This window comes from Castor canadensis, chromosome 13 (assembly GCF_047511655.1).
Source record: "Castor canadensis chromosome 13, mCasCan1.hap1v2, whole genome shotgun sequence".
NCBI classification, from domain to species: Eukaryota; Metazoa; Chordata; class Mammalia; order Rodentia; family Castoridae; genus Castor; species Castor canadensis.
This window is the reverse complement of record NC_133398.1, coordinates 83951247-83973476: the sequence shown is the minus strand read 5'-3', so window position 1 is coordinate 83973476 and position 22230 is coordinate 83951247. Positions and strand designations below refer to the sequence as shown.

At 41.4% G+C, this 22230-nt stretch overlaps 1 pseudogene; it reads right to left on the bottom strand.

Moving 5' to 3' along the window:
• Positions 1–21083, bottom strand: part of LOC109696645 (F-actin-capping protein subunit alpha-1-like) — a 47472-nt pseudogene extending 26389 nt beyond the window's left edge.
• Positions 21084–22230: the final 1147 nt, after the last annotated feature.

Below are 22230 nucleotides of genomic sequence, written 5' to 3'. Positions count from 1 at the left end.
GAATTACAGCCTCTTGGAGTGGAAGTAGATCATCTTTTCCAATGACCTCATTTTACAGGTAGTAACAGCCAGCACTTTGTAATGAATGCTTTAGAGCAAGATCAAACACGTGATGCCAGCGGGCCTAGCAAGGTTTTCCAGGCTACTCGCTGATGGAGAACTTGGTGCTCAGGCCTGTGCTAGAGAAGAGCAGATGATAGGTAGTTATACCATATTGTTTCTGAGCGAGGTATAGGCCCAGTGTGTCCAAATCTTCTGATTTTTCAACAAAAGTCAGGAAACTGAATTTTTTAAAAATAGGAACTTGATTTCTTTTTCCCATGTTGGCATGAAATGATAATATATATCTTTAAAATCTTTCATGGGTCAAATGAAACACATCTATGGGTCTGACAGAGCAGACTCATTCTTCACTGAAACAATTCCGTAATTCCTTAGTGTTATAAACAGATTGGTTCAGTAATCTGAGTGTTCAAAGCTAAGTAATACTCATAACTTCCAACCTGACTCAGTGTTTGTGGTAGGGTAGAATTTGCTGGGCCTTGTAATAATCCCCTTTCCCTGAGTATGGGGAAAAGGGATTTGTTTGAACATATAATGGGATATCATGTCCATGATTATGTTATTTCTTATGGCAAAAGAGGAATATCCAAGTGGGACAAGCTAACCTTTAGAGCTCTTTAAAAGCAGAGATTTTTCTCTGGTTGGTAGCAGAAGGGAAAGTCAGAGACAGTCTAAACCTGAGAGGTATTTGGGGTGCTATTGGTGTCTCTGAGGACAGATGAGGCCATATTCAAGGTCGTGGAAGTCAGAGGAGCTAGAAATGACTACTGGCTAACAGCCTCAAGAGACTGAGCAGACAATCCCACAGAGCCATGTGTGACTTCTTACTCACAGAACCTTGAGATAATAAATAAAGTAAGCTACTAAGATTGTGGTGATCTGGTACACAGCAGTAGCAGACCAATATAGTTTTAAATCTCTCCATCTGAAGCCAGGCCTTTATTGTTGAAGGGGAGCCTCTTGGCTTCTTGGGTTCTTTTCTTCATGCTCACCTTCTCCACAAGCCAGCTGCTGATTCTTGTCTTACTGGATGTGTGTGGGGGGTGAGTAGAGTGGGAGAAGAGATTGGATGGTCCTTACCTGGCTGGTGACAGAGGCTTGTGTTGCCACTTTATGAGCAATTATGCAGGAATTTTGTAGGTTCTTTGCCACCTTTCTCTTCTACAGCTCCCTTGATCTGGGCTGGAGTCTCTACTCTGAGTGACCACTGAGTGAACCTAAATATTTTATGTGAGCTTGTTTTGCACAGCCCACTTTGGGCCCAGAAGAAACACTATACCCTGCCCCTGCCTTTCTGGATGCTATGGATGCTGGGGGCTGTAGGTAGGTTCTCTCTTGCAAGGCACTTCTGGCTTTGCCACTGAAACAGTCAACTCTTTCTTTCCTTAGCCTTTTATTTTGTGGGCTGGAGTCAGTCCACATTGTCTTTTTTTTTCTTGAGGGGTGAGAGAGACAATAAAACCATTAAATTGATAAGCTTCAAAGTGGGAACAGGAGTTAAAGCAGTGGCAAGGACAATGACACTAGATGTCTGCAATCCTTTCAGATCTCTGGGTCTCAAAGTCACCTCTGTTCTGTCATTCTCAGGCACAAATCAGGCACCTGCACTTTTTATCTCTCAAGAAGAATCAATCCATTTCAAAACTCTGAGAATGTCACCCCTCTTTTAAGGGACAGGTGGTGTGGTGGTGGGACAGCACCTTGCATGTCCCACTGCAGCTTGCATTTTTCTGGGGACAACATTTCATTCAATGTATCCAGCAGCTCCATAACTCAGAGAGCACAGAGAATGCAATTGTAATAGTGCTCCTGGGCTATGCAGTGGGACTTCCCTCACAATAGGGATTTCAGGTAGGGCACAGATTTATTCCAAAACATCCCTCTCTATCCCTCTTTCCCTGGTCTGTTTCTTTCTATATTCTCAAAGTGTGTGGCTGGGTTCCAGTCTGGTGAAACAAGTTCTCCTACATTGTCATTGTAAATTCAGTGAGAGGTGGTGTCTCATGCTAGCTCTTGGATCTTGTCATTTAACCCCTTATTAACAAATGCTGTATGAAAGGTCCCATTCTAAAATCACCTTTTGCTTGTCTGTCTGGGCATTGAGATCAGAGACCAGCACCCTATAGCATTCATGCTCAATGAAGACATTGAGGAGGTAGATTTTTAATAGTAATTTCTGGATTGGGTGTTTAGTCATGCTGGCTTCTACTTCTACTTTCTGCCCAATATGTTCTCCTACCACCTGGGAGTGGTCAGAACTTTGTCATTTGTCACTTGTGGCTCTTCTATTTCAGGCCTCAGTTGACTTTTCACTGGCTATCTGTCTTCCTCACTTCAAAGTTCTTTTGATTCCAGAGGTGCTCCTCTTCTGAATGTGGACCTGGGTATGTGCAAGGGCATATGTGTGTGTATGCGTCTGGATATTTTTCATCTGTGCTTTCCCTCTGTTGAGTGCTGGAATCTGGGTCATTTTGTTCAGGAAATCCATTCTGGCTGGCATCCACTTTTGCTCACCTCCTGCCTATACTTCCCTCTGCACAGTGTCAACTTAAACTCTGCCAGGCCCAGGCCCAAGGACACGACCTTATTTGTGAAGCCTGCTCATGGAGAACATGAGTTCAGTGGGTGACATGGCTTTTTGATGCAGCTGGCTTTCTTCATGTGGGCTGCCTGCATTTCAGAAACACAAAGGCATCTTAATTTTGAGACATAAAACAGCTGTTCTGAGTGACTGAGAGAGTCAGCCTCACAAGTTTTGGGTACCTGTCACATTTGGGCAGCTTGCCTGGAGGGCATCTGAATGTTATTCTTCCTTTATCTGAGTCCCACTCTATTGCTCTAAGACTGACTACCAAGTAGGGTGAGGGCATATATTGTTTTCTTTTACTACTCTTGATTAAAACAGGCCTAGTACTCACACACTCCATTTACACTATGGTGTAAATGACTGATTGCTTCAAGTGTTAGCAGTTCCATGGTGTTCAAAATCCTCTTCACCATGACTTTATATTTTCTGACGTCAATCTAATGTGATAAGAGAGAATTGAATGATGATGATGATGATGATGTGTGTGTGTCTGGATCCAGAATTAACCACCTCCTATTATGTAAATTGAGCTTTTGTTACCTTTCTTTTTATTCCTCTAGGGCTGGTGTCATTGCCTTGGTAGAAGCTGAAGATCCTCTCTTCTCCAAGGCTGAACCTTGCTATGTCCTCTGGGCCAGAAAAATGCCTCTGATTTCCACCAGTACTCATTGTCCAGCTCTGTTTTCATTCAGGAAGTATACATTGAGTACATTCTGTATCTTCATTGTCCTGTAGGCTGTGGGGAACACATAGAGGGGTCAGATGATCAAAAAAGTTCAATCTGGTGAGTAGATGGTGAAGTTTATAATGTTCTGATGTGGAGCAGAGCTTTGCAGCTAGAGAGGATGGGTGGGCAGAGGAGCCTGCTGGACACTCCTAAGCATTGCCATGATGGTGACAGTGTGTACAGTAGAATGGAGAAACAGTAGACCATTTTGGATTCCTGTATAATTTTGTACAGGACTTTCCTCTTATTCCGGCTTCCTAGTCTCCTTTGCTTTTTCCTTGTTTCCTCCTTTTTCCCAGCTCTTGGCATCACTCTCTTCCTCTGTCTCTCATGTTCCTTCACCTCCCTCCTCCCCATTTCTTCTTGATCTCTTGCCTTGCTATTTCTAGAAGCATAAAGGAGAACAGAGGCCTACAGTTCTTTTATTTTCTCCATATGATGTTCTGACTTTGGAAAACAGGGAAAGGAAATGTGATCTTAGACTTTATTTATTTTTCCTTTAAGCAATTCTAAAATTCACTGAAGAGAATGATTATGGACTGAAGTTAAAGAAAAGTCCAGAGGATTGGTGACGGGGGAGGGGAATGTATAGTCTACCTTCTCCCATGCTGATTCTCCGGCAAAGAATTCTCAGTGTCCCAAGGATAGGACAATTCACATGGTGAGTCGATAGTAGACACAAATGTTTAAGTTTCAGGAGGCAAAAGTGAAAATTGCTTCACCAGCTTGTGGCTGTTTTCCTGTTATTGTTTCTCTTGCTTTTCAAACTGGTCCGCAAATGAGTTCCCTGTGCTGTTACTTGTCTTCAGCTGGAGTGTGAGAGAGGCAATGCGGAGTTTGCTGTTGCATAAATCAACCCCTGCACTCATTTTTGCACCAGAAGGAGCACCGGGGCTTGCACACTTGGTTTGAATTCTCTACCACAGGGAACAGGGAAAATGGCTTCTAAACTAATGTCTAGTGGTGAAACAGGAGATTGGGCTGCTTTATTTGATAAGTGATTGTCATTCTGAGCACCATCAAATGTTTTCAAACAGGGGAATTAAAAAATGGGAAAATGAGCCAATTACAAAACAGTAGTATAAAAAGTCTCATACTTTCACTGTCAATTGTTCTTCTTATGGAAATTTGAAATCTTTGTATCATTTTCCTTAAAAAGAGAGATGTTTTGATAAATGGAATGAGCATAAAACAGACTTCCTTTACCGTGAATACTTGAGCAAAGACTATACTCAGAGAAGACATAAACTCTCAATGCATCATAAGGCCAAGGGCTTTAGGGAATACTCCAATAAAAAGAAAAAAGCATGCTCAATGAAAACACTTTATAACTGAAAATATATTCTCTCCAAAAGAGATATCTTAAACAAACTTCCAGAGAGGTATCATTTGGGCGATAACAAGTGGTTACATGCAATAGTTACACACATCTCTTTCTGTTCCCAAACGTGAGCCAGAATTGGAAGTAGTGCAATATATGGAAATGATAATCATGTCATTCCCACTTGAACTGCGTTTTCCTGTTCTGTAAACACATCGGCGTCTGACATTCCCAACAGTTTCTTCCTTCTAGTAGGAATGCATTCTCTCTCACACTTTAACCATTAGGTCGTTCGATGAGAACCATCACCATGGCCTTGTTCAACCTATTTAGCACCTCTAAAAGTCATTCGATGGATTTAGCGATTAACGATGATTGATTTTTTCTTGCCAGCTTAATCGTCACACTTGAGCAGGACTGATGTAGACCCAGCTGTGCTTAATTAGCCCAGAGGACTTAGAAACCATATTTTAAAGACAGGCCTGTAATGCAAGAAATCTCGACACTGAAGCCTGCTGAGTGATTCAGACACGAGGCAGACACAGATTTTCATTAGGTCCAAAGAGCAGGACTGGGAAATAGATGTAGCATAAAACAGACGTATGTTCTTACTAGATTTGGGAAAAGTTGTCTTCTAGACAACTCAGTGTGAATTTATTTCTCTGTGGCATGTTATTGGCTAATTACTTCAGACAAAATGCTTGCTTCAGTCTAGAAAACAGGTGTGTTATACTGCACCATTCCATATGGCATATTTGTTTTTATATTTTTGGTGACTTTAACCTTCTTTACTGCCTACTTTAAATGTGAACTTCTTATTACCCTTGAAAATGTTCCATGTCCATAAGGCTGTTTTCCTTTATTCAGGATCTAAAATAAAGGACCAACTTTTCCTTCTTTTCTCCTTCCTTCCCTCCTTCCATTGGACACATCTTTGGTCTATAGGAAAATTATTTCTAAACCGAAACCCATTCCATTCCCTCTTAGTTGAGAGGCTTAAACTCTGACTTCTGTTACATGAGCACATGCTCACTAGGGACAGTTCCCAAACATGACCATAAATACATATATGACATAAAATCTTCCCATAGTCATTCAAGTTTTGATTTCAGCTTCAGGTAGCAAGAGGCCTGAGTCAAATGTGAACCAATGACATGGGAAATTCATGGGTCTTATTAGTACTTGTCTTAACATAGACCAGAGGACCTTTATGAGGATGGATATTCAATGTGTTTTTAAGGAGGATTACAGGTATAAATACAGGTAAATACTTGTGGGAACTGGAAATGTTCATGTGTGGAAGTCATGAAGAAACACAGAAAAACAGTGTTGGAAGGCTTGGTGTCTTACCCTTGAGCTGTTGCTGACAGAAACTTTGGTGCAGCCACACCAAAGGGAAGACTAGAGGAAGGATGGGGAGTGGGAGTAGCAAGTGAGGGGCTTCCTGATGAGGTCTGGAAGCCTGGAAATGGATCCACAGAGAGTTGCCTGATATCAGTGTGAAAAGCAATATATTGGTGTCAAAACAGGATTGTATTTACACAGAATGCTGTATTGTTCAGAACTTGGGTTACAAGTGACAGAAAATCAATTTAAATAGCTTAAACAAAAAGGGGAATTTGTTGGCTCACATATCTTGAAAGGCAATAGGTGCCACTCACAGGACTGAAGTTATAGCCTAGGACCTGGAGACTCAAGAACTGGAACCAAGCACTTGACTCCAGATGTCTTTCTCTTGCCACCATCTTCATTCATTACTCTCTCTCTCTCCTCCCTTCCTCTCTCCATTCTTCCTTCTCTCCCTCCCTCAATTCTTCCTTCTCTCTCTCCCTCCCTCTCTTCCTCTCTTCCTTTTTCCTATCCTCCCTCTTCCTTTCCCTCCCTCTCTCAATTATTCCTTCCCTCCCTCCCTTCCTTCCTTCTTGCAACTCTCATTTCTATCTGTGCTTGACTTTGTTCTGCATATAGATTTTCTCCAAATGGCAGAGTTTAGCAAATGCAGTAGAGTTTCTTTGCTTCATCATACATTTGGAAATTCTATGCAGGGATATTGTCTGGCTCTGTTAGGTCATCTAATCTACCCCTAACCCAATCTAAGGAAGGAAGAATTATTTGACTAGGCATGACTCATGTGCTTATTTAAACCTGAGAAGAGGTGGCTCAGTTAGCATAACAAAAAATAGAATAGTTTGCTGTGCACAGAAAAGTACTGGTTAGCCTAGTCCCCTATAAATTCCATTGTAATATTACTCCTAATCAGCATAGGAAAAAATACATTTGTTTCCAAATAACAAGTACAGCATTTTAACTTACAATTTGTTATTTTTTTCTCTCAGTGGTTAGTTTCACTTTATTGGGAAAAAATCCAGATCCAGACTAAATAGTAGTACATGTATAGAAGGACATAAAAATAAACTTTCATACACACACACACACACACACACACATGCACACACACACACTGGAAGATCTAGATCTAGTTCAAATTCTTTTTGGACAACAGGAATAAACCTAGTAAGAGTTGTCTACACACAAAAAGTTTGCTGTGCACGAACTCAGTTCCAGTCTAATTGTGATGTAACCTATGTTTGATGCTTAGATGGTTTATATTCTCAAGGTTTAGATTAAATAGTCTATCTCAAGTTTATTTTGTGGTTTTGGGTTATCTACTTTTCCCATTCTTGAAGAGTGAAAAGTTTTCCCAGCATCAACTAGCTAAGCAAGAAGGCCCTGGGATGGCAGTGAATGTAATATATGGCAGTAGTAGGCTTCATATAATTTCTATTCTCTAGGCTTTAGTCAGTTGTTGGTAAGGCAAAGCTTCAGGTCTAGTACCCTAAGAACTGCTGGGAGTTGCTATGGGAACTGCTTAGTTGTCTACTTCTCCTTGTTTCCTTCCTCTTCACCATTCTGAGCCTGAGCAGACAAATGTCTGTCAGTATCTCATATGCATATCTTGGATCCTGCATGGATAAATAATTCTCACTTTTTTCCTTTTTCCTCTCTTAATATCATCACTTACATGCATTTAAATCTGGGTAAGGCTAAACTTTTCCTTTGCAGTGGAACCACACTCCTTGGATAGTGAATTAAACCTTGATTTCACTCAGAAGACATTGTATTGTAATGCACTTCATGCGAATCTGCCTAAGTAGTGCTCTCATCTGGACAAAGGCTCCCTGTCTACCAATCTTTCTTATTTTTCTTTTTCCTTAAAAAAATGTTTATCTCATTTTCATCATTTTTATATAGTAACTTCTTTCCCTTTTGCAGTAATTTTATGCTCTGAACATAGCATGTCCCTCATTTAACATGGAATACATTAAGGCTTAAAGAAATAAATTTCTGATAAGAGGACAGTAGAGAAATATTTATTTTGGTATTTAGATAATGGTCTGTTTTGGGCATTGTGTAATTTTATTGACATGCAGCTATAGGACCTGTGCTAACATTAGAATCTTTCCTTTTGAAGCCACTCAGTACATTTATCTAAATTGATAAGCATCTCATTACCCTAACAGATTTGATGTATCTCATTAAAGATGCATATTTTAAAATCCATAAAATGACATTGAAGGAAATATAAGCATATATCAAATCTAGGTTAGCACAATCAGTATAATTGAGCATTGTGTTTTGTTTTGAACTTCCTGATAACAAAAACAAAAGGGAAACTGAATTCACTATAATTCTCCCTGGAAAAAATGTTAGCATAGTGTTTCCTCAGGAAAGACAATTAATATTTAAAAGACTAGGTATTTAAAAATATTTTTGATGATACACAAATCCAAATGCTCATGGTCAGAATGTTTACTACAGTATTTGTTGTATCAGCAAAAAACCTAGTAAGTAAGCATTGAGTAGGGTAGTAATAAGCTATACCACTATTTTTTAATTCATTTATTCATATGTCATACCACTATTATAGTGATATATGTTCATATGGCAAAAGATTATAATGACATTAAAACTGTGTTGAAAATAACTATTCTTCATTCTGTGAGAATATGATGATATGCATAGAATACATATTCTATTTCAAAATATCAACAGCATCTATATGTTTTCTATGGTAGACTCATTGATTTTATTTGCTTTTAAATTTTTCTTCTCTGCATTTTCTCATGAAAACATGTATTACTTTTTGTGGCTTTTTCCCTCATTTTAAAGAGAAGTTTTTCTATTGGTCTTTAACGTAAGAGATGTTTGATAGACTAACATATGATGCCTTAACAATAGTTTTGCTAAAAATGGAAATATTATTCATATGCTCAATGACAAAGGTTGATGGCAAAAGTTAGCATTTCTTTGCACTGTGAAGCAAGGTAGTCTCAATCTGATGAACAATTGGTTGATAAACTTTAAGAGATTAATAGCTATGAAAGTAAATTAGAGTGGGGCTTCTTAAACTTTAATGTCCATACGTATCACCTGGACATTTTCTTCAAATGTAGATTCTGATTCTATAGACCTGGCTGGGACCTGTGAATCTTCATGTCTATACCACTGGTCCATATGTATTTTGCCTAATAGGACCTAGACCATCTAAGGAACCTACATAGCTGACTGGTTCCTACCCTAGGCTAGCCACCAGAAATACCTACAGAAGTTTAAAAATACAGATATCAGGACCCTACTTCAGATCTAGCCAATCACAAGCCCTGGAGGTAGAGCTTGGGGATACATATTTTTAGAATATCTCCCAGTTATTTGGGTAGATAGATTATAGAAAGGGTGTGTGCAAGATTCATTTCCTGAATCAGCCTTATCTGTCACTCATGTCAGTGGTCATTTTGATAGGTATAGCCAAGAAACCTACCTGGAGTGGGTCTGTATGCTTGTTATGTGAAGCAATTACTTCCATGCCTTATATGGCATACATGTGGGTGGCAGGTTTGTCTGTCCCTCTAGAACTCAGAAGTTGGGTTGGCATTGCCACTACATCTCTCCCCACTATGGGCCACACTTGATTCTAGAAGCAAGGTATTAATTTTTCATAATTCACTGAAGATGTGCTCAAATAAACATATCACCAACTGCATATTATCTAGCTCTGTCAATGAGTTTATCTAGTAACACAGCCAATAAACCTATTATTGAAACAGTCATCATTTTGTAATTCCATTTCTTCCATATTTAACTTCTTGTATAGAAAAATCACATAGGTGATATTGCAACTGTCTATTCAAAGTAGACAGATTAATTATAGTTGCAGGAGGTCCAGGTTGGGCTCTGATTATGAAGTAGACCGAACAAATATCCACATGATCTTACTAAGTAAGGTTTCATGGAAATTGAAAAAAAAATGTAATTTTCCAAGGAGGCTCTGTCCTTTGGGATGTCTGGTGCATGCAAAAAGCAATATGTGACAGCACAAAACATGTCAGCTTGTCCCCTGGTGAGGTCAGACCCAGAAACTACTGTATGCTGACCTGCTACTCAGAACCATACTTGTGCTGCCGATATAAATGAAAGTATCTACATATGCTTGTATTTGAGAGCAGTAAAACCCTGGCTTTTGAGTTTTAATAAAGCATATCCAATTTCCACATAAAAATTGAAGGTTAACCATGCTAGCATGTGGTGGGCAATTTCCATCTCCTGTGCAAATTTGCTTTCCACAGACATTGCTTTCCAATGGGTTTATGAGAAGCCCATGTAACTGTGGTGTGTAGAGTAGTTAATGAACAATTCTCTGATTAATAGATTACCCACGACTTTGTCATGGGCAAATCAGAGCCTCTTATCAAAATGCCCTAGAATACATACTGACAGTCATTTCCTGTTACCAAAGTTAGACTTTATATTGCACAAGGCAGTACGACCTGGCTCCCTATGATAATTCCTCTATGGTGAATCAAACCTTGATTTCTCTTCAGAGCTTTGTGTATTGTAATTCCTGTTAGGACAACCAGCTGAGGTAGTGGGTTGTGTAAATGCCCAGAACAGCTGTCCAGGAATGATTACATGATGAATAATTTTACCTCCTGGCAAAAGATAAGAGTATTCTCTGATTCCCCTGTATGCATTGCTTCTTTCTCCTTGGCTGCGCTGGAGGAGGCTCCTTTTCTCCTTAGCCCTGGGCACAAGTAATTATTCACATCCCTGTTAAAGAAGAGCTATGAGCTAAGGTTCAAGACCAAAATGAAATGGATGAGCATCATTTAGCTTCGCTTTTGGAGTCCCTTCAAGTTTATTTTTCTCCTAACTGTAACTGCTCTGTGTCTTTGGTGTCACCAGGGCATACAGCATCTCCTCTTTGGTGGGGACCACTTACAATCAGTCTGAGTCTCTCAGCATTTCCTCCTGCCCAAGTCTCTGCCTGCCGTTCCTTCCTTCTCTGTTCCACTCTCTTCCTTACAACCTTGATTCTCATTTACTTCCTTCCCAGGTTTCTATTAGAGGCTCTTGCTGGGTCAAAGGCATAATGTAATAGCTTACCTCCTGTTTGATTTCAGCCCTGTTCCCTGGGGTAGAGGGTGCGTTATTGTTGTGGCCTAGGCTTGTAGCACCATAGGCTAATGGATCAATTCAGCCTCCAAACCATCCTATGGCCTGTCGATATGAAATTCTAGCAATTACTGAAGTGGGAAGGCTGGGAAGAGGCTGAAAAACATTCCCTATTGATTGGCTCGTTGCTCTAGAGTATGATGAACTTGTTTAAGAAAAATTGATCTGTCAAATTGATTTTTTTTTTAATCAGAGAATCTCATGAATACAATTTAAGTCAGAGAATTTCTTGCCTTGCAAGGAGAATCTGTGAGGTAAACCAGCCAGTGAGAAATTCTTAGAAGAGTTCTGAAGCTTCTCAGACCCACTTGTTCTGTTAACTTAGAAAATGTTTTTGTAGTAAACTGTGTTTTTAAAAAAATACGATGGAGAAATAGCAGCCTCTTCAACAAAAACTGCTGGGAAAACTGGTTAGCAGTCTGCAAAAAACTGAAACTAGATCCATGTATATCACCCTATACCAAGATTAACTCAAAATGGATCAAGGATCTTAATATCAGACCCCAAACTCTTAAGTTGATACAGGAAAGAGTAGGAAATACTCTGGAGTTAGTAGGTATAGGTAAGAACTTTCTCAATGAAACCCTAGCAGCACAGCAACTAAGAGATAGCATAGATAAATGGGACCTCATAAAACTAAAAAGCTTCTGTTCATCAAAAGAAATGGTCTCTAAACTGAAGAGAACACCCACAGAGTGGGAGAAAATATTTGCCAACTATACATCAGACAAAGGACTGATAACCAGAATATATAGGGAACTTAAAAAACTAAATTCTCCCAAAACTAATGAACCAATAGAGAAATGGGCAAGTGAACTAAACAGAACTTTCTCAAAAGAAGAAATTCAAATGGCCAGAAAACACATGAAAAAATGCTCACCATCTCTAGCAATAAAGGAAATGCAAATTAAAACCACGCTAAGATTCCACCTCACCCCTGTTAGAATAGCCATCGTCAGCAACACCACCAACAACAGGTGTTGGCGAGGATGCGGGGAAAAAGGAACCCTCTTACACTGTTGGTGGGAATGTAGACTAGTACAACCACTCTGGAAAAAAATTTGGAGGCTACTTAAAAAGCTAGACATCGATCTACCATTTGATCCAGCAATACCACTCTTGGGGATATACCCAAAAGCTGTGGCACAGGTTACTCCAGAGGCACCTGCACATCCATGTTTATTGCGGCACTATTCACAATAGCCAAGTTATGGAAACAGCCAAGATGCCCCAGCACTGACGAATGGATTAAGAAAATGTGGTATCTATACACAATGGAATTTTATGCAGCCATGAAGAAGAACGAAATGTTATCATTCGCTGGTAAATTGATGGAATTGGAGAACATCATTCTGAGTGAGGTTAGCCTGGCCCAAAAGATCAAAAATCATATGTTCTCCCTCATATGTGGACATTGGATCAAGGGCAAACACAACAAGGGGATTGGACTATGAGCACATGATAAAAGCGAGAGCACACAAGGAAGGGGTGAGGATAGGTAAGACAACTAAAAAACTAGCTAGCATTTGTAGCCCTTAACGCAGAGAAACTAAAGCAGATACCTTAAAGCAACTGAGGCCAATAGGAAAAGGGGAACAGGTACTAGAGAAAAGGTTAGATCAAAAAGAATTAACCTAGAAGGTAACACCCACGCACAGGAAATCAATGTGAGTCAATGCCCTGTATAGCTATCCTTATCTCAACCAGCAAAAACCCTTGTTCCTTCCTATTATTGCTATACTCTCTCTACAACAAAATTAGAAATAAGGGCAAAATAGTTTCTGCTGGGTATTGAGGTGGGGGAGAGGGAGGGGGCAGAGTGGGTGGTAAGGGAGGGGGTGGGAGCAGGGGGGAGAAATGAACCAAGCCTTGTATGCACATATGAATAATAAAAGAAAAATGAAAAAAAAATTTATTTATTTTCATTTATGTTTTGGTGGGACTGGGGTTTGAATTTAGAACTTTGTGCTTGCAAAGTAGGTGTTCTACTACTGGAACCACAGCCCATTTTATTTTGGTTATTTTGGAGATGGGGTCTCTGTGAACTATTTTGCCTGAGTTGGCCTCAAACCATGATCCTCCTGATCTCAGCCTCCCAAGTAGCTAGGATTACAGGTGTGAACCACTGGTGCCATGTGTTAACTTGTTTTTAAACACAAGGTCTCCTCTTCTCTGCATTTTCTGCACCAACTCTCCCTTTCCTCCAATTCCTCATCTCCTCTTCAACTCTGAATATGAGATTTTCAGTTGAGTCATGGGCCTCTTTCATAGCATATGCTTTCTCATTGATTGCATGGAGATAAGTTTTAGGAATCTTAATTATGGCCCAATGTTGCCCTGTCTTCTCTGGGAGCAATTTGTCTGACAGATTGCAGACACCAGGGCCATTCACTCTCTGAACAGCAGCACATCTGCAGCAAATGCAAGGCATCTACTCTGTTGGGAGTGAAGAAGGCTCAAAATCCACGTCCACTTCCAAATACCTCCCCTGCACACATCCCTTCTCCCAGTTGGAGTGGGATTCACTTAGAGACTGGGTCAGCAGATTCCAAACATGATGATCACTGCATTACTTCAGGGCTTTCCCAAAATGCAGATTCTTTTGCCTCATCCGAAGCCATGTTCAGTGAGGATCATGGGATGGAGTCTAGGAAATGATAATTTAAAAAGCTCTCTAGTTAAATCCAGTGGTCAGCCATAGTTGTGAACCACTGGGTTAGAGAATAGCCGAGTGTGTGTATGTCTGTTAAATTGAAAATTGAGTCGAAGGATAGGAGAAGAAAATTGTCCTGAAAATGCAATATGCAATTTATCCTTTTAGAATTCCTAATTAGCAGGGTAAAAAGTGGAACAAACAAGCCAGATTTGGTGACTCACATCTGTAATTTCAACTATTAAAGAGATAGAGATCAGGAGGATCATCATTTGAGGCCACTTGTGAAAAATGTTAGTGAGATTCTATCTCAACCAACAAGTAGGGCATGGTAGCACCTGTGATGTCAGTTACACAGGAGTCCATAGGTAGGAGGATTCCAGTCTGAGACTGGTCATAGGCAAAAATTTAAGACAACAAGGGTTGGAGGAGTGGTGCAAGTGGTAGATTATCTGCCTAGCTAAGATGAGGGGCTGTGGGAGACAGAAAAAACAAATCAAAAGCAACACCACACAGACCATTTCCTCTATCCTCCTACGATCTATGGCTGGGGCCCTTGTCAAACTGGCAAAAGACAGATGATAAGAGAAAAACAGAGTGTATTAACATTTAAGTCTGTCTATAGGTGGAAGAAACTCGAGTAACTGACAGGGGTGATTATAACTTGGGTCTTTTCTAGCATCTTTACAAAGAAAAATACATTTACAGTGAAGTGCCAAGACAGCAATAGAGCTGTGGCTCAGGCCCCAAGTGCAATCCCCAGTACTGCAGAGAGAGAGAGGGAGAGAGAGAGAGAGAGAAAGAGAGAAAGGGAGAGAGAGAGGGAAAGAGGGAGGGACAGACAAATGTCAAGATAAAGGAAGGGGGTTTAGGCTTTTATGTGTACTGGTAATCTGTGGAATATATACATATGGGGAAACCTACTGGAAATGAAGGATTATTTTAGTTATGGTGCTGTCTCTGGGATAATAAAATTCTTCTTGCTGGTATGGGGGAGGGAAACACCTTTAGAAGTGGAGAACTTTTCTGGTATCAACTGCTGTTTCAGCTCATTACAACCCTTCGGCTAAAGTAGCATATTTTGGGATGGTGTGTTTTGATCCACTATGTGCTTGTGTAGACAACTGATCCATGAGATGAAGCTGGTTGATATCTAAGGCAAGAAAATAAGGGGTACAGGAAGACAGAGCAATTTTGAGAGAGGTACACTGAGGGCACAGGAAACACATCTGGCACACTTCAGAATTGGATCTGGGAAGAGCCCTTCCAGCAGCCCTTCCTCCATACCTGCACCATGGGGCTGGGGAGAACACATGACCTTCAAACCTTAGAAGCTTGCTCAGACTGAAACACCAGCTCCTCTGGCATGCATGAAAGACATGGGTTCCCTTCCATGCTAACAGACTGTGTGGGAGTGGAGGCCATACCTGCACCTTTGAACAGAGTTCAGGAGCTGTATCTTCCATGACTTTGAGACGTCCCTCAGAGAATGTTCTAAAGTGGTTGAACCACTGGGGAAATGCAGGTTGCCTATTCCAGAAAACCCAGGAAATCTGTTCCCAGATGATTTTCTATTCCATTAGCTCAAAGACCTGCTTCCATGGGGCAGGTTTTCAATCAGATTTGCTGATTCCTTGGTGAGTTTGAACATGTTGAGAGCTGGGTACAAAGAATTTTCAGCAATCATTTAGACTGTAGATGTTCCAAGGACTTGAAAAATGATCTTTCAGTGCAGTCAAGTAAATCCAGCTTTTAACCACTTAATTTGTCCCTGCTGTTACCTTTCTTCCCTGAACTCCTGCAGGGTGGACAAGAGTGTTTGTCACAGCAGTCCCCAGTCTTGGGTGCATTTTATAATTACCTGGGGAGCTTTGACTGAGTGTTTTGCTCCCCCAGAGAGCCTGACTAATTGCTTTGGGGCTAGGTCTGGGCATTCCTATAATGCTCCCCTGGAAGGTCTAAGGTGTGACCAGTTTTGAGAACCCCTGGTTTATTTAGATTCTAAGGGAACTGAAATTTTGTTAGTCTGAAATCTTTCTTTCCATTTTCTGCCTTTCCAGTTTTCGGACTGCTGAAGATGATAACGCACAACAGATTAGGGAGGTGGCTTTCTGTTTGCCAAATTTGTGATGAAAACAAAGGCCTCCTGCTTCAAGTACTTCTCAGATAGCATGTGGGCTCTCTTCAATGCTCGGCTTTGCTTTCGGCAAAATTGTTAATTATAGATCATAATAAGCTGTTAGGAGCAACACACACACATAATTTGAAAGTGAAATGAGGCACAGTACATAGATAAAGCAATTGTTTGTTTAAGAGGTGATTAGCAGCCGCAAAACAAGCAAACTGATACTTGAACCTGAAAGAAATGACACCCATTTGGAAGTGTTACCCTCTTCGGTTATTTGTGCATGGCAGCTTAGTGCAAAGGTAACCGTCTGTCGCTGTCAGCGTTCTTTTGTGTGTGATGTGGGGAAGGTAGAGTTTTCTGCCATCCTAGAAGTAAGATGATATTAAAAGAATAGCCTGTCAGAAGGAATAAAGAAAGGGAAGTGTCTCGGTTTCTCAAAGAGCACAACTGAGATTTAAATTGTTCTGAGCTATGATAAATTATAAGGCTTTAAACCCACTGTAATCACTGAATGAACAAAATAGTTTGCCTGGAGTAATTATGCCTTTTTGGTCTCCTTCACTTTCAAGTTATTTTCTCCTTGTAAATGTTACACTCTGCACTGTGTGCTATGTCAAAGAGTACTAATCTCAGTGTGAAACTCTGGGGGTGTCTTCAAGAAATATTCACAGTTCGGACCAAGTTAGACAGAAATACCATTGACACTTGAACTTGACATCTGGTGGCATTGGTTTCTACTTGGCTGGGGTGGGGTTGGGACTTGATCCCCTGATTTCAATGAGGGGTTTACCTCAGTGAGCAGTTTACTTGATCTTACAGGCTCAGCCGTGGCACTGGAAATTCCCAGGATGGAAACTTCATTTGGACTACATGCCAGGTAATGAATCTTTGTTCCTCAGCACTCTGGCTAAGGATAAATAAGCATGTTGTTAAGGGTAGATTACAGCATTCAAGATGGGAGGTTTAATAAGCAACCAAGGTTAACAGAAAATCATTGGCTTTCTGCTGCCTCATAATACATTCGGATTTCGTAGCTTGCCCCTCGCTAAAGCTGAGGAATGACCTAATTGGTACTTATCACAGGCAACATGGTTAAGAGCCCAGGTTCCAATTCCAAGCACCCTACCTGACTCCAAAATTAGTGGCAAAAACATAAGACTGCTCTATGTGGCCTTTGTGGGTAGTATTGTCACTGGAAAGTTCCAAGATAAAAGTCTCTATTTGGTGTCTTGAGTGAGAATGTAGAAACAAAAGGCAACTTTGTTGCTACCATCCAAAATTTCAGGATTCCTGGGCCATCTGGATTCATTCCATTCTTTTTATGGATAGAACCTGATCTTCCATTGTCCTTGGAGACAAGTTCGATGTGATTGGTGTGTGGCGAAGTCATTTTAATGATGAGCTAGCATATCCTGAGCCAGCCATCATTGTATGCAGGTCACATATATTAGCTCCTTTAACTTTGAAATGTAGCCTATCAGGCAGGCACTTTCTCGCTCCATTCTGTGAGAGAAGAAAAGGAGATGGAGTGGTTGGCTAACTTGCTCAAGGCCACAAATTATAGAGTTGGATTGGACCAAGGTAATTTGAATCCCTAAATTATACTGCTGCAAAAACTCCAACCTTCTCTCCCTCTGTGCTTCCCAAACTCCCTGGAGTAGCACTCAGGCCTGGTTCAAGCCCATACCCAATCTTGACCTCCAGACTTCTCACACCCCCAGAATCAGGAGCAGAATACCCAGACGGTGTTGTAGCAGTCTCTCCCTGTCGTGGCTTCAGAAAGTTAGTTTTTATCTGACCTTGTGCCTTTCTATACTTTGGTTTGTAAAATACTGGGATTTATGAACTTGCTCAGGAGCAGAGTCCTTAAGGGAGAATCTAAGGATGGGGTACCTTGTAACTTCCTTAGCTGATGTCATAATGTATCCTCTCCCAAGGACCGCAAGATGAGCCTCCTGCTAGTTGTAAACAATATGACAGACCAGGGGATTTTAAAATCCGAGTGAGATTGCAGCTGGGGTTGCAAACATATAAACCAAAAGGCAGGGGGTTGAAATGAAGTCTGAGAGCTGCATGGAGGTATTAGAGAGGCCAAGAATCCTATACTCATAATTGAACTTTCAAATTGGTTGAGACGATGGCCTCATCAGTCTAACTGGCCAGATCCTGGAGTATGTCCTTAACTGACTTCTATGAGATTGTTAAATCTGGGGGTGCAGGGGGAAGGCATTTATTTTGTAATAATCCTTTTGAGGCAGCTTCTCAGTGTAGGCTGCCAAGTGCATTGGACATCCTTGCTGCTATCAAGTAGGGTGGGCTGGTCTTGCTCTTAAATATGCAATGGCCTGGTTTGTATTCAAGACCAACTCCTGCTTGGTTTCCTCCTTTAACTCCCCTTCTGTGGCTATTTTGAATCCACTCCTGACGCCTCCCACTTCTTCCTGTTACTAATGAGCCATGCTCGGTGAGAGCCTCTGACATCTAAGGGCCTCTGGGAGCAGAAGAAAAAAATGTAGTCTGTCCACAGAGGAGTCCCATGGTACTGACCATTTATCTGGTGACCATGTGGGCTCAATAAACAAAGCAAATCTGTCCGGCTCTCTCTCCCACTGTGGCTTTTGGGCCTGTGTGTGTGCATTTCCCAGGACAGTTGGAGGAGACACCAAAACTTGTCTTCATTACAGCTCTGACTCATAACCCAATTAATGGTGTCAAGAAGTGAAACATGGTCCCCAGGCCCAGCTGCCTTTTGAAAGCAAGTCCCAGCCTGTTCAGAGCAGAAATGGATGGTGCTCCAGAGAGACTGGCTCAGAATCTGTTCTGCTAGCCAAAAGCAAAGTGATGGGAGGGTTCAGAATGGTGGGTGCAGTGTCAGCTTTTAGTTTTGGGTTATGAATGTACTCGGTCAAAATTGAGTGAGAGAGAGGGTTGGGAGTGGGAGTGTCTGAGGCACCTCTGACTTCTGAGGTCACCTGCTACATCTGCCTTGGTCTTCTCAACTTTAAAGCCAGCAGATGGTCACTCCATGTGTGGTCTGAGTTTCTTGTTCCCATTGACCTCCCAGGGCTTGTACATGGGGTGGTCAGTTTGTGCCTTTCCTTTCAATACTGCTTGTGGGTGGAAGGCCAGTAACTTGTGCCCATTTTCCAACATCATTATAGAGATTACTGTATTTTGTAAATTCAGACATGCTATTATTTTGGACTGGGGTGTTCTAGAAAGGGCTCTCAGCCAAATTGAGCATACTGTTCTTTCAAACACCTGATGAATGTACAGGAATTTTAAAACAGGCTTACTGAGATTCAGTGGTAATGATTCTTCTTTCTTAGAAGCCATTCACCTTTTTTCTGGAAAAAATCAGAGCTCTTTACTAATCAAATGCAGAGCCCCTTTAACTACACTAACAACAGCAACAATTTATGGAGCACAGGAGTGTCAGACACCATGCAGAGCACTGTTTTTATTGTCCCTAATCCTCACAGCAACCCTTCCAGTGGGAAATTGGGCCCCCTTCTCGTGCTATTTTGTGTTTTGAAGGAAGGCAGGGTGAGAGAGGAACTGGGCGTGTTTCCCCTCAGAAAGGAGACAGAGCTCCAGGTTCCTGCAGTTCACACCATCTCTTCTTGTTACTTTCTCACCTCCTACAAGTTGCTTTGAGAGTTTTAACATCCCAAGAGGTCTGAACCTTCATTTCAGGACTCCAGGAAAGGTGGATCTCCCAGGGAGAGGTTCTGTGGGGCGAGACCTACCCCTGCTACACCCCCCTCCTTCAGTATCCTCTCCTCTGGCATGGGTGGGACCCATCCTTGTTTGGTTTAGGGCTCCAGACAAGATGACAGCCTGTGGGGAGCGGAAAGCAGTTGGATACCCAGCCTGCACTTTTCCCAGGGGATCTCTTTCTTCTGTTGCAGCCAAATACTGCTCAGTTGAGATCTCAGGAAACAAAACAGCCTTTGTTGCTTAAACTGAAATCATTCCCATGGCTGATGGTCCCAGTTGTCTTGTTGTTCACAATAGTTTCTCCTCCATCCCTTCTCCCCGCTCCTCCTCCCCAGTCTCTCTTCCTCTTGCCTCCCCCCACCCACTTCTCCTCTACGTCACCTTTTCCCACTTCCCTGCCCTCTATGATTCTTAATCATTATACTTATGAAACATGACAAACCCAACAGAATCTTGCCAAAACCAGAGGCCCTGGGGAATTAGTGCAAAAACTACCACAAGGACCAAACCCATTTGGGTAGGTTTGGGACTCATGGGAACCATTTGGTATAGCGGGAAGGCAGGCAGAGGAGTGGGGGGTGGGGATGGAGAGGCTGCCAGTAGATTGTCTCCTGGGACAGGTGCCCAGGGAGTGGGGCTATTACATGGGATTAGTAGTTCATAACCTATTTTAGATCCTGGATATCTTTGCGAATTTGAGGAACACACATCAGCTCAAGGTTTTGTTGCGGGAGTTTGCTAGCTGAGATAGAAGACTCTGAGGCAATTAGCAGGAAGCAACGTTTTATTGTGCCAGCACAAACCAAGCGGACTCATGTCCAAAGACTGAACCCCGAGAACAAAGGGGCCTCACCTTATATACCCTTGCAAGCAGGTTACAGAGGCAATAAAATTAAAAAACAAGGTTTAACCCATGTATGGTTACATGCAATTCTATAGGCTACTTCAGCCTAGTGCTAAGTGCCCTTCTACCTCTAGTGCTGTGTGACCTTCTTCACCTTTGAATTCTTTAAGCTTTATCTCTCTGCTATGCCATCTCTTCCCCCCACTACCTTATCAGAACTCAGACCTCATTTGTTGTCTTCTGATCTTCCTCTCTGCTACAGTTTGGGTTCATGGCCAGAATCTTCTGAGTGCTCAGTTCAAGGGCTAATCCTCTGTACACTTCCTACTTCTTGTTGGCTTTATTTCTCTTAGCTTTAAACCCAGTGAACACACACCTTTAGGAGAGATGCCTATGCTATTTATTGTCTTCCCTGCTACGCTTTTAAGAGTGTCAGAGGTACTACTAGTAACTATCCAGGAACCACATGCATCAAATGAGGATGGCTCCCGGGTAATCTGTTCTGGTCCTAGCTTGGCAGTAAGAGCCATGACTGGAAGTGGATTCCACAGGAAGTACTTAGAATCTGGGTAACCCTCAGCTTAACCAATTGTGAAAAATCAAGGTACTGGAATTAATTTTCATTGTACCTTTGGGTGCTAGTGCACCCAAAGAAAAGGCATATTGGGAGAGACATTTTGCATCTTACTGTTTGGTTAATCAATGCATCTGCTCATATCTGGGGGTACAAAAGGACAGTACTTAAACTTGCTAGAATAACGCAATGGACATTCCTTTTCTGAAAGAACAGGGCAATGCTCTTGTAAATGAACTCTTCCTTGGAATTGAATACTAATTATTTAGAAGCACTTGGTATGCAGGGTTTCAGTAGGAGCTTCTGAGGGGGAAGGCAATCCCTGTCTCAAGAGTCTTGTCTCTCAATTATAGGGGTAAAAAATAAGCCTGGTTTAAAAATACAGCAGCTGGTAGGGTAATGGAAATCTCAGAGCTTCTTGAGTTCCAGGGTGGAGGAAATTCTGGGGTCAAAATTTCCCTAGTCCCCTTGTGTTCCTTGACCAAAGAGAAGTCACAAACATTAAAGTCTGTCAAGAGTACCTGGCAGGTGAAAATGATCCAGAGGCTCTGGATTGGGACACAGGCTTGTTTGCTGTCCTGGATTGGCCATTGATTTCCAGAATATTCCCAGGCAGATTGTTTCTTTATGTTTTTTTCAAAGGTCTCATTTTCTCCTGTTGTTCATACTGAATGAGATTTGAGACCAGAACGTTGTGAAAGTCTTGGCCACCCTCTGTTTTGAAGTTGAAGGGCATGGTGACCCAGGCTGTGGGGTGGAGAGTTAGGAGCACATGGATTCCAGTCACTGGCCTCACTCTGTGTGCATGAGTTTCTGCATAGTTTTACTTTGAATGACTCTATTTAACAGTGAAATCCTTTAAAAGTTGGAAATCTTATATGTATATTCTCTCAAATAATAAACAAATTATATATATGTATTTGTATCTATATCTGTATACACATGTATATATTTTAAAAATGCCATGCCAAGTACAGCAAAAAAAAAAACCCCCAAATCAAAACAACAATAAAAACTATCTAGAAAGTGAAGCTCTTGTGTACTGAAGCCAGCTGTCTTTCCCTTTGCAGCCCTTATGGTGTCCTGAGGCTCTTTATCCCCTG